Source organism: Schistocerca serialis, chromosome 3, assembly GCF_023864345.2.
Source record: "Schistocerca serialis cubense isolate TAMUIC-IGC-003099 chromosome 3, iqSchSeri2.2, whole genome shotgun sequence".
Taxonomy (NCBI): Eukaryota; Metazoa; Arthropoda; class Insecta; order Orthoptera; family Acrididae; genus Schistocerca; species Schistocerca serialis.
Genome location: NC_064640.1, coordinates 89782972 through 89796451, shown reverse-complemented (window position 1 = coordinate 89796451; position 13480 = coordinate 89782972).

The window sequence follows — 13480 nt, the reverse complement described above, 5'->3', positions numbered from 1 at the left end:
CTATCAAAGGCTTCTTAGAATATCAAATTTCATTTCCAAGTTTATTTGCATCATTTAATTTTAAGTAATGGTGATATAGATTTTTATATGCATCTAATAAACAAAAGTCACCAAATCCAACTGATTCCATCAACACAATTTGAAATCCACAGATGATATTTGACAATAAAACGTTTACATTAAAATTTGTTTGAATAAAAAATACACTCTATCACTTTAAGGAAACAATAACCATTATGAATATTATAACCAATGAAAAACATGTTTAAATTCTCAATAATGCTTTTGATTTATATATAGATTTTTTAAAAACATTTTTAATAAATCACGTTAGTTTTATTTACCCACCTAGAGAGCGAATTATCAGGTGCTAACCATTTAACATATGTTTTATTACCTTTCTTATTCAAAACTTAAAAAAAAAGATCTGGAAAATTCGTTATCATATCTTCTTGATCAAAAAAATTTCCCTTTATGCATTCGCTATTTAAATCTTTCAATTTATATATGATTGGATCAGCGTGAATAACAGCTACAATTTCGAATATTTTAGTTGAACTGTTCACAATAAATTGTTTTTCAAAATTTCCTTTATGTTTACATATTCTTATTTTATCACCCATGTTATACTTAGGTCCAGTATCCGGCAATTCAGTTTCACAAATAGTTTACAAAAAGATTTTTCAATTTCTTGGTTTACATTATTATAGTTTATAGTCCAACTTTTGTATTATTACGTTCGTCAGTTAATTTAGAAACTATTTTGTTGAAGATCACATTTTTCCATTTTTCCTTTCGGTGTTCTGTTAAATTCGCCACCAACAGATTATTTTAATTTAATAACAGCTGAATAAGGGTTAATAGTAAATTTTTTTATTAATTATTCATTACCACTATCTTGTTTAAATGTTTTCGTTTTCTTGACTCAAATATTATTTCGAAAGAATGAGTTACATTTTTACCTGTTATTTTATTAACTGGAACAGCCCAAGCAAATTTTGAAAAAAACATCTATAACAGTTAATAAGTATTTATATCCTTTACTTAATTTAGAAATTCGTCTTAATTTCCCAGAATCCATTTCGATTATTCAGCTTCTCATAAATCATCTATTCCAAAAGAAATGATATTTTTTTCTTTTAAAATGTTGTGTTATTGGTTTATGTAATACACTAATGATTTGTTCACGAATACTTAGATCTTTATGTATACATTTTTAACGAATTTTCTGTTTTCACTTTTACATACTGCATAAATACCTTTAATTCTTTGTCTTTAAGTGTTAGTAATAATCTATGAGGATTACATAATTCAGTAAACATTTTGCACTCCAAACACTAAATGTGTTTATCATTCTTCATTTGAATAAATAAAAAACACTTAACTGGAACAGTTTTTACACAACCTTTTAGTGATACAGTTAGAAAATTGGATACGTGCGATATTTTGATTGTTTTATTTCAGGAGTTATTTTGTTATCCAAATATAAGAATCATTAAAAGTCAAATGCTGTTTATGCTTTCATGAAACAACAACTTTTTAAGTATGAAACCGTATCCATTGAAATTTTGTATTTTTTGTTCACCTCTGGTCATAAAATTAAATTCAATAACTTGTTTATCATATACTTATTTAAGTACAGATTTATATCTGCTTTTGAAACATTTTCTTCAAATGCCTTTTTTGCATGGTATTTACTTAGTTGTTGTTTAGTAATATAATTGTTGAGATGTGTTAAAATACTTGTTTATTCAGGTTTTGTAACAAGATTTCATAACTAATTCTGTAAATAATTTTTGTTAAATATATCATTTCCTTCTATTGGCTAATTTACATTCATAGTGCATCTACCTTTAAGGCCAATGTAACTGCTCATAACCTAAATAATGCCATTTAATTGTTTCTGAAATTGTTTAATTATGTTAATTATAATTAATATACTCTTGACCAAATATTTTTGATTTTTGAGATTAATATATTGATAACTTTTGGTGTTAAAGAATGTTAATACTTTGTTTTTCCTAAATTGTTATTGCGCTTATTTCCTAAAATGTCTATTTATTAAATTTAAAATATCAGTAAATTTATTATTCATCCATTAGATATCCTTTCGACAGTGTAGTAAAGATTATTTTTTTCCAAATAGTTACCTAATAGTTTAGGTACATTCTCTTCATATGATTCAAAAACAAATTTCATATCTTCATTTCTATAATAGCAAATCCAGTGAGTACGAATATGATCAGAAGTATCTAAGTCTACCATTACAATTTCTAAATTTTTGGTTAATTAGGTAATTCATCCAACATTATACGCCAATAAAATATTGATTTTTTAATTGATTAATTCATTCTTCCATGTCAAAATTATGAAATGGAATGTGATTTTTTAATTATTTATTGTATTTTTTCCTCTTCCTTTCTTTTCCATTGCTGAATTATGTCTTTTTTCTAAGTCTTTACCACCTTTTTTTCTTATTTGTAGCTGCGGTTGTGATTGTTGCAGAAGCACCAGCAAATGAATCAAGAGAAGTTAAACATGGCAGCACAGCTAATAATAATGGTAAAAATCCACTACCTTTTTGCATTTATCCTTTAACTCATTTTTTTGTTAGATGTTCAACAATCTTTTTCACAATAGGGACAGTAATAAAAGAAGAACATTTTTACCATTTTCCCTCAACCTTTCTTTTTTGTCTATTGGTTAAAATGATGCTACACTATTTATCTGACTTTGCTTTACTTTTGCCCCTAGATAACACACAATAATCAATCATAAAATTATTTATTTACATAGATTAAAAACTAATAAAAAATATTGATAATCCCCATCAATTTTTATCAACATCGAAATCTACTCCTAATTATAGTTTTCCAAACATTATTCCTCTAACTGAAGTTGCAGCTATGTTTCTCCTAATGAATAATCACTTGTACGGATTCTTTCTATTGCAAATAATTTGAGTTTTTGACGCAGTTGATGTCTTTTTTTAAAATCTTTATTATCTCTATAACAAATATCATCTACTTTTCATACTATGTCCAATCAATTAAATCCTCTAGCACTTCTAGCTAATCTTCTTTCTAATTTTTTTGATGGACCACAAAATTTATAGCCTGGAAGACCCATTGCAAATGGCAATTTATTGATTAATTATTAACTAGTCCTTATGCATATTTAGCACTTTTTCAAAATGTGTGTAGTAAATTATTCAAAAATCTAATTAAATAAGGATTTCCATTTGGATCATTAATAACAGAATCAGTAAACTGGTTTGTTAACATTTCAATTATTCCTACTTTTTCATCGTGATAATTCTTATTTACAGGTAATTCTTCTCTGCAGATTACTGCTAATCTATTGAGTAATTGACAAACATCATCCATCCTTTTGATTGGTTTTTCTGAATATTTTTTTACCAAATTTTCATCAACTTTTTAAAATGAATCACTAAGATTTCTGTTTGAAAGACTAAGAAAATATTGTTCAACAAGTGTATTAATCAAATTACTGTGTTTGTTTCCTTGACTTGCTTGTAGTTCATTTGGAGTACTTTCGTTATATACAGCATTTGAGTCGAATTAATTTTGTAGTATAGCTTTGTAAATCCTGTAGCTAAACCATCCACATTTATTTGATTTCTAGTGAAAGGTTTCATGAATCCATCTGTTCTTTTTCACCAATTTTAACCCAGAAACATTACTTCCGCTATGGTTGATAAATTCTAACATTTTTTCACTTTATTTATTTTTTAAACATTTTTGGTTTTTAATTGTTTCTTTGTCGTAATTCTGCACAAAATTATTTGTTTCCAATTTACTTAACATACAATCTCTTTCGTCATTATCATATTGGTTAACTGATGGATTATCATTAAATTCTTCAAAATAACGTCAATTATAAGGTACCATTTGTTTTTCAACTTCTGTATTTTCATCAAGTGCTTTTAAAACTTTTTCTCTGAATCCTGCAATTCCTTGGTTAAATTATTCAATCGTATCAATAACTGGTTCATCCTCTTTTTCAAGTTTTTCAAATTCTGTTCTTGACTGTTTTCCCATTTCTTAAACTCTTCTTTTAATTGTTCTTTTACTCTTCTATTTTGTTTGGCTTTATAAAAACTTCTGGATCGTATTTTACAAACGTTTACTAAGGATAAAAATAATATAATCATTATTTTATGTTCAGTGTATGTATTCTACACATATTGTATTCTACATATAATTGTTTTTATGTTTATGTTTATGTTCATTTAGCTTTCTATGTTCATTGTTTTTGTGTTCATTGTTTATTAATACTTCTTGTCATATCTTCATTCCAACATTTTCCAACCATTTCTTTAAGTTCATCACACTTGAAAGCACCACCAATAAATTGATGAAAAATATGATTTAAATTTGTATCATTTTCTCTAATAATATTTAAAAAATTAAAGTTATCTGTAATTGTTTTGATATTCTTGAAAATGTTTGAATTAAATAGAAACAATCTATTTCTTCATGTCTTCCTCTAGTAAAATATTCTCTAACTATATCTTGATTTTCATGAATGAAACCAAAAAAATCGACAACTTAATTGATTTCATGTTCCTCTACTGGTATAATTTCATCATTATTTTCAATACAACTAGCAACTTTTTTACAAATTTTTGTCTTAATATTTTTCACACCTTTTTTCACACCTTATTTTAATTGATCTAAGCTTTCTAAATAAACATAGAAATGATTAGTTTTTCCATTTTAACCATCCTGGAGCTAGAATATAATTATCAATCATTAATATTGTTCTTCCATAAGCACTTTGTCTGATAATTGCACATTGAATTGAATTTGGTAAACGTTTACAGGTTTATTTTTTTATTTCTTTTCTAGTATTCTTATTTTTGTTCCCAATCCATCATTTATTTACATATTTTTATTCATATAAATAAGTAGATTATTTCAATTGAGTGATAATTCTGATAAAAATGATTAACTGTTCCTATAAGAGAGGCTCATAAAAGTATTTATCTAGTTGGTTTTATACAACTTTCTTAACCCCTTATATTACATCGAAAAATAATAAAATTTACTGTGCTGTGGAAACAATAGAAGTTCGTGTTGGTTAATAGAATTCGAAAATTTTAGAAAAAATTTTCAATCAAAACATTTAAATATTCTTATTAAAGCACATAGCATTTTAAATAGAATTGTTAATCAAAGTAATAAAAATTATACGTGAATGTAAAAGAAGATAATATTACAAGTGTGCTGGTGTTTAACAGTCATATTATTAATCCAAATGGAAAAATTACTGCCAAAGATGTTCCTAAAATTATTCCACTTGAATTAATTTATGTAAATATTAATATCGATGACAGAAGTTTTGTTAAACATAATGATAGAAACATTGAGGAACTAGTGTTATTGCTTCATTTTAAGCTAATGCTGAATTTGGTGGACCAGCAATTTATGAACCAAATCACCCTATAAACTTTCCAATTTTTGACACTATTCAGATTTCAGAAAGGACTATATATGATGAAAATTATAGTTTAACTGGTTTCAATGGTGCCTATGTAACAATTGTTTTAGAAATTGACCAATAAAATTTTCCCATAATAAATCATGAAACAAATCTAACGTTATCAATTTTACTCATTTCCTGTTAATTAGAAAGCTAAAAATAATCTAACAAGGAAACAGAAATTAGTATTAATATTGGTGATGGTTATATTCATCCTAACTGTTCACAATTTTGTATGACTTGATGTTATTCACACAGATGGACAGATTTTTCTGCATATGATGGTAAATTGAATATCAAACTAATTGATAATTATGGTATAAAATTATTTGATGTTATTACAATTAGAAAAGGAAAAATTCTTTTGTCAAGAATAGAACTTCCTTTCATTGCTGCTTCAACTGTTATTCGATTAACACCATCCCTATTGAATGGATTAAATTTGGAAGGAGATATTCTTAACAATAGTCAAATTACAACCAAACGGAATGAAGTACTTTACTCTGTAGAATTGTTTGGTAAATTTTTAAATATTGTAAAAAAATTATGTGGGTAGGTGAGTTAACCGTAATTTTTACTTGGAGTTCTTGAAAAGATCAAGAAAATTCTATTTTTCGTTGTGCTATAGATAATGATAATTCTACACTTCCTAAAGAAGTTAAAATTATTGTAAAAAGTATGGAAATTCGTGTTCCTGTCCTTAATCATGAACCAGAATATTCACTTGAACTAGAACAAGAAACACTCAAAAATCCAAAAATCCCAGCTTCTTAGTTCGAACTACAAACAATTGAATGTGCTGGATTACAAGGAAAAAGAAATTTTGAACTAGATATTAGCAATGATTATAGTTTTACCGAATTTGATATGGCTTATATTATTTTTGTATTCGAAAAAATAATCAGTTAAACGATTCTTCTTTATTCGATTGTGTTAAATTTCAAAATATCTGAGCTAAAATGAATGAAATGTAGTTTTTTCTCAAGAATTATGGAATGTGGATCTACTGAATAACTTCTTAAAAGCGTAGCTTACTTTGAGTGATTTTAAAAGAATAACTCAGTTTACTAATGATGTTAATGTAAGTCCTTTAAATATTATTCAAAATTATCCTGCCTGTGTAATTAGTATGTCTATGTGAATGAATGTTGTAATACTGAAGAAACAACAATGAAATTATGTGTATTCATTAATGAAAACTTTCCAAATGATACAATTGCATACATTATTATGTATGGTATAGAATTTGTCTTATGATTCACTATACAGATTGCCTATGAAAAATTTTTAATTACACAAATGAATGAAAAATTAGAAATAATTAAAGAACTTTAAACATCATGTTTTCCTTTTCTTTCGAAAAACTCTAGAAGATAAAAAATGAAAGCTTTAGATTTTTCAAGAATTACAACTTTTCCAAATGTTTGAAGAAGGGTTTTTTTTCCTTAAATTTTTTACTATATGAATAAAACCAAAACCAAATGTACATGGACAGCCCCATTGAAAATCGATTATCTGAACTTAACAATTGTAGTAATGGTTGTGCAGAAGTGTTCACTAAATTATAATAACTCAAAAAACATAAATCTTATGTCATTTCAAGAGCTGAAATTTTACCAACTAAATTTGGGGATAAAGTTTAATACTTTTAGATTATGAATATGAAATTGCTCTTCCAGAGCATTATACTAAAATCTGTACAAATGACAGTGCTAAATTAGATAAAATTGTAGGATTACATTTTATTTATCGAGGTAAAAAACAAAATAAAGATCAACCTATTCATATTAAAGAATTTGAATAAATTTTAAATGTTGTGTATTTTTTAATTAAACATAAAATTTCTTTTACTATAATGTCCTAAGTTTTTAAATAGTTCAACTTTGTTGATCATTTTGAAACAAGAAACTTAGTTTTGTGGGTATAGATACATTTTTGGTTGGCGAATGCTGCGAAATTACTATCCTGGTTTACATCACTGAATTTTTTATCGAAATCCTGGTTGGTCCAGAACTCTCATCATTATTTTACCTATAGGGTTTACTGACAACAGAGCTGGTTGATTGTACTGCTGCCAGCCCCCAAATCACTGCTGCCTACATGGGGTGAGCAAAGATGAAATAACAATAAAGGAAAAAAAATACTTACGTGACTGGTGAGCTAGTCTATGTACCATTTTTCTGGATGTCAGTTATGAAAACGTATTTTGTCATTTTTACATGATTCAGGAACTTTGACATATTTTTTGATAAATGTTTCATATAGTTTTTCAGCACAGCTCAGGTATGTTGCAATTTTTAATAAAAAATTCAGGTTGTCTGGATGTTTATGACCACAGCCAAAATGAGGCTACATTGTAATTGGGTCTTTCATTTTAATACAGGGCTCTGTTTGGAAGAGGAGAGAGAGAGGTGTATGATATATTTCTTGATAAATAATTTAGGTCATATCGATACTTTTGAGCAGAGCCCAGATGGAGCTATATTGTAACTGGCTCTTTCATTTTAATACTAGGCTCTGATTAGAGGAGAGTCGTCTATATATAATGCATATCTTTGACTTTCAACTTGTGATTGCATAATTTTTCACTGCATGTCTGGCACCATTGTCTAATAGTACACTCCAATTAGTTGGAAATAGGATTGCGGGTGGGGTATAAAGTGTTACTCTGTTTCCATTATTTTGCATTTTTAATACTGAACTATGGTTGGCTGGAGATATGGAGGGGAAGAGGGTTTTCTTAATTATCCACTAGGAGAATTGTGCTATTTTGTCTTACTATGCTCTGATTGGTTAGAAAGGGGAGAGGGAATAAAGTATACCTGTTGTATTTCCATCAACTTGGGGATATTTATTACTATGCTATGACTAGCTGGATATAAGGAGGAACAGAGGACCCACCATGTTAGCCAAAAGCGCTAATGCACTGTTTCCTGGAATTGGGTAGGTGCGCCTTCCCTGGATAGAATCTGCCTGGCGGATACTGCTGTCAGCCGGTGTGCTAGCCAGCCTTGAAAGGGTTTTAGGCAGTTTCCCACATCCTGCTAGGTGGATACCAGACTGGTCCCCATGTTCTGCCTCAATTACATGACTCACAGACATCTGGACACATTCGCATTATTCCATGGATTACACTAGACACAGTCAACTGGGGTACACTAATACCATCCCAGGGGGTAGGGGATGGCAGCAGGAAGAGAATCTGTCCGCCCCTTAAAATTAACCTTGCCAAATCGGTCCTAACCATGCTGACCCTGCGAAACCATGGAACAAGGCACCAGCAAAAGAAAGAAAGAAGGAGGAGAGGGGGAGAGATCTTTTTTAATTTCTGATTGACACCATTGGGCTATTTCTGTCACCTAGGAATTTTAATTCTATGTTATGATTATCTGGAGGTAAGGAGTACTGCACTATGACTGGTAGAAGCTAGAAGAGGAGAAGACAAGGATTTTAATTTTCCACTAACATAATTTGGTCATTTCTGCCATCTTGGGTTTTTAATACTGCACTGTTACTGGCTGGAGATAAGGTGGGGTTATGGCTTCCCACATATAAGGATCATGAAATTATTGTTAGGAGTGATGATGTCACTCATAAGAGTGATAATGTCAGTGGACTCTTATGATTGAGATGTGGGCTGTGGGAGAAATGGGGCACAACATACACAGTAATCTCACTTGGTTGTATGTGATTGCTAAATATGGAGCTCTTACATCAGCATACTCTGAATGAAAGCTAAATGGTATACAATCTGGACATAAAGACTTGCCTTTATTAAGTGATTTCAATTGCTTCACTACACTGGAGATATCTACTTGTAAGTTACTCATGTTTGCTGTAGTTATCAATTCAAATTATGGAATATTTACTTCATTTTCTTTGGTGAATGTATTATGAAAACCATATTTAGTAATTCTGCTTAGGTGGAGCTGTCATTGGTAGCATCACCATCACTTTTGTGCAATGAAGATACTGATTGTGTCTAACTGCTGTTATACTTTACATATGACCAGAATTTCTTTTGATTTTGTTTCAGATATTGAGAGAGAGTTATGTTAGGAAACTATTGCAAACATCTTGGATTGAATCGCACACTAAAATTTGAACTTCAATAAAACACCACAACTCTCAGAGATATTGTGTTCTTTTAAAAATGATATGCTTTTTTCGTTACTTCTGCAACATTGTGCTGAATTTAAGCCACATCTGTTCTACCCTTACATAGTTGGTTTGGAAGGAATGGAAACTTCCTCTTAGGATGGCGTCAAGTGAATTTTTACCTGCATTTTTAAATATAACATTTTATGCTTATGGTTTGTACGTCTTGATGTTGCGGTATTCAGTCTCACTACAACAACCTCGTAGTCACTAATCCTTGTAGTGGTCAAGATGGCCTCTGTTTGCTCTGGCTCATTTGTTGCTAAGAGGACAAATTTATTTTCACAATTGTGTACAATCAAGTGGGCTCCTGAACTAACTGTTGTAGATAATTTTTGGACATAGCATTTAGTACAATTTGTGATGATGTTTTACATCTACTACTTGCTTTGAACATGTATTTTTGTCAACATATCAAGGGTAGACTGAAGTCACCATCGACTACAACCGTATGAGCGGTATGTCCATTTGAGATGATGCTTATGTTTTGTTTGAACTTTTCAGCATCTGTATCATCTGAATCGAGGGGTTGGTAAAATGAGCCAATTATTAGTTTATTCTGGCTATCAAGTATAACCTATACCAATACTATCTCATAGAAAGGAACTATTTACATCAATTTCACTGCAAGACGAACTATTGCTAGCAGCAATAAACATTTCATCACTAATTGTACACACATTAAAAAATGTTCTGCATCACCCCGGTTCCCAGAACTCCTGAAGACAGATGTTGACTGTGGATATTGTATTACAGCCACAGTCCCTTTGAATGCTCAGAGATGTAACTAAACATACCCAAAGATGTAAACAACCATGCATGAGGAGCACTTTTAGTCGGAGGGGGCCCGACAGCCAATCAGTTCCAGGAATGAGGTACATGGCTCATGTTGTCTGTAGTTCTGGCATGGCTAGATGATCAATACCATGGTTTGATCGTGTCTGCATTGTTACTTTGTACCAGGAAGGGCTCTCAACAAGGGAAGTGCCCAGGTGTTTCAGAGTGAACCAAAGCGATATTGTTCAGACATGGAGGAGATACAGGGAGACAGGAACTGTCGATGACATGCCTCACTTAGGCCACCAAAGGGATATTACTGCACTGGATGACCGCTATCTACAGATTATGGCTAAGAGGAACCCTGACAGGAATCTCACCATGTTGAATAATCCGTTTCGTGCAGCCACTGGACGTCATGTTATGACTCAAACTGTGCACAATAGGTTGCATGATGCGCAACTTCACTCCCAACTTCCATGGTGAGGTCCATCTTTGCAACCACGACACCTTGCAGAGGTGGTACAAATGGGCACAACAACATGCTGAAAGGACGGCTCAGGATTGGCAACATGTTCTCTTCACCGATGAGTGTTGGATATGCTTTCAACCAGACAATCATCAGAAACATGTTTGGAGGCAACCCAGTCAGTTTGACCACCTTAAACACACTGTCCAGCAAGTGCAGCAAGGTGAAGGTTCACTGCTCTTTTGGGGTGGCCTTGTGTGGGGCCGACATATGCTGTTGGTGGTCATGGAAGGCATTGTAATGGCTGTACGATACGTGATGGCATCCTCCAACTGATAGTGCAACCATATCGGCAGTATATTGGTGAGGCGTTAGTCTTTGTGGATGACAGTTCACACCCCCATCGTGCACATCTTGTAAATGACTTCCTTCAGGATAACGACATCGCTCAACTAGAGTGGCCAGCATGCTTTCCAAACATGAACATGATTGAACATGCCTGGGATAGACTGAAAAAGACTTTTTACGGGTGATGTGACCCACCAACCACTCTGAGGGATCTATGCCAAATCGCTATTGAGGAATGGGACAATCTGGACCAACAGTGCCTTGATGAATTTGTCGACAGTATGCCACAACAAATACAGGCATGCATCAATGCAAGAGGATGTGTTGCTTGGTATTAGAGATATCGGCGTGTACAGCAGTCTGGACCACCGCCTTGGAAGGTCTCGCTGTATGGTGGTACAACGTGCAATGTGTGGTTTTCATGAGCAATAAGAAGGGTGGATATGATGTTTATGTTGATCTCTATTCCAATTTTCTGTGTAGGTTCAAGAACTCTTGGAACTGGGTGATGCAAAACTTTTTTTGATGTGTGTATGGAATATAAAAAAATACATTTACACACACACACACACACACACACACACACACACACACACACACACACACACACATCTACACAAAAAAGATAAAAGAAAAAATAAAATTAAAAAAATAAATAAAAATAAAAAGTAATATTAAATAAATAAAATAAAATCACCCTCTTAGGAAAGAATTACACACAGAAAATACACACACACACACACACACACACACACACACACACACACACAAATGAAAAAGATTGAACCACAACACAACACAAAAGACAGGCAAACACACAAAACCAGATAACAACACTACACACCGAAAACACACATATTTTGATGAAAACACGAAAAACGCAAGTGATATAAGCATTGTGATAAATGTGGGTGGAAGAACGGTGGAAACTGGCCAGCTGGTGTGTGGAAACTGACGAATATATTTCCAGGACCACAAATACGAGTTAACAACACTGGAGTTGTAAGTAACACTGAATGATAAGCTCGTATTAAGAACTTTTTGCTAGAAAAGATGATTTTAACCTAAACCACAAGAGAAAGACATGGAAAATGTAATAGAGCAGCATATTGTATCTACCACATAATACACTGGTCAAAACAATTAGGAGATCAGTTGAGACATCTAGGTTTTGAAGTATTGTCATCAACAGGATGATTTAAAATGGCTCAACATCTTTCTGTCAGTTCTACAGAGTGGGGACAAAAACATTTTGGTTACCGAGGTAGTGGTAATAACAGAAATTGCTGCAGAGGGGGTTGGTGTTGACTAGTGTTCACTCTACCAAACAAATTACACAAGCAGTTGGGTTCAGTTAGTGTAGGGAGTAGGTAGTGCAATGTGACAACAATGTGACTTACCCAAAGCTATGGAATGGAGAGCCATAGGATGGTTGGAAGCGGGACAGACACAAAGGGAGGTGGCTGCAGCTATTGGTGTGCTTCAAAGTGTAATTTTCAGGACCTGGATGCAATTTCAGACAACAGGAACCATTAACAGAATGCAAGGCCAAGGTCATCCATGGGTAACATCAGCAAGAGATGAATGCAGCTCAGCTGCAATGCACCCTCCAGGCAGCAACAGGATGTGCAATATCAACACAAACAGTCAGAAATTGCCTTTGGGAATGTGGCCCCTGTAGAAGAAGGCCTATGGTGAGTGTCTCATTAAAACTATGACACCGTTTAACTCATAGAACTGGGTTTAGGAACATCAGGATTGGAGTCACAGATGAGTCAAGATTTTGTGTTCAGCCAGACAATTACCATTCCCTCATCTGGAGAGAACGTGGAACTCAGAACAATCCCGCTTATGTGCAGGAAACATCACCATATCATGGTGGTGGACAAATGGTGTGGGCAGGAGTCAGTATTGGTGGATGCACAGACCTCTATGCTGTTCAGAATGGTGCTTTGACTGCTCAGAGGTATAGAGATAAGATTCTTTGACCTTTTGTTGTGCACTATGCAGCTGCCATAGGATATGGTTTCTTTCTGGTGGTCAATAATGCTTGTCCCCACAGAGCTGCACTGCTGGACAACATGCTTGAAGCTGAGGGAATTGAACAAATGGAGTGGTCAGCTTGTTCACTGGACTTAAACCCAATTGAGCATGTCTGGGATACACTTGGCAGAGGGACTGTAGCCGGACCAGCATTTCCCACAGCAGTTGCAGGGCTGGATA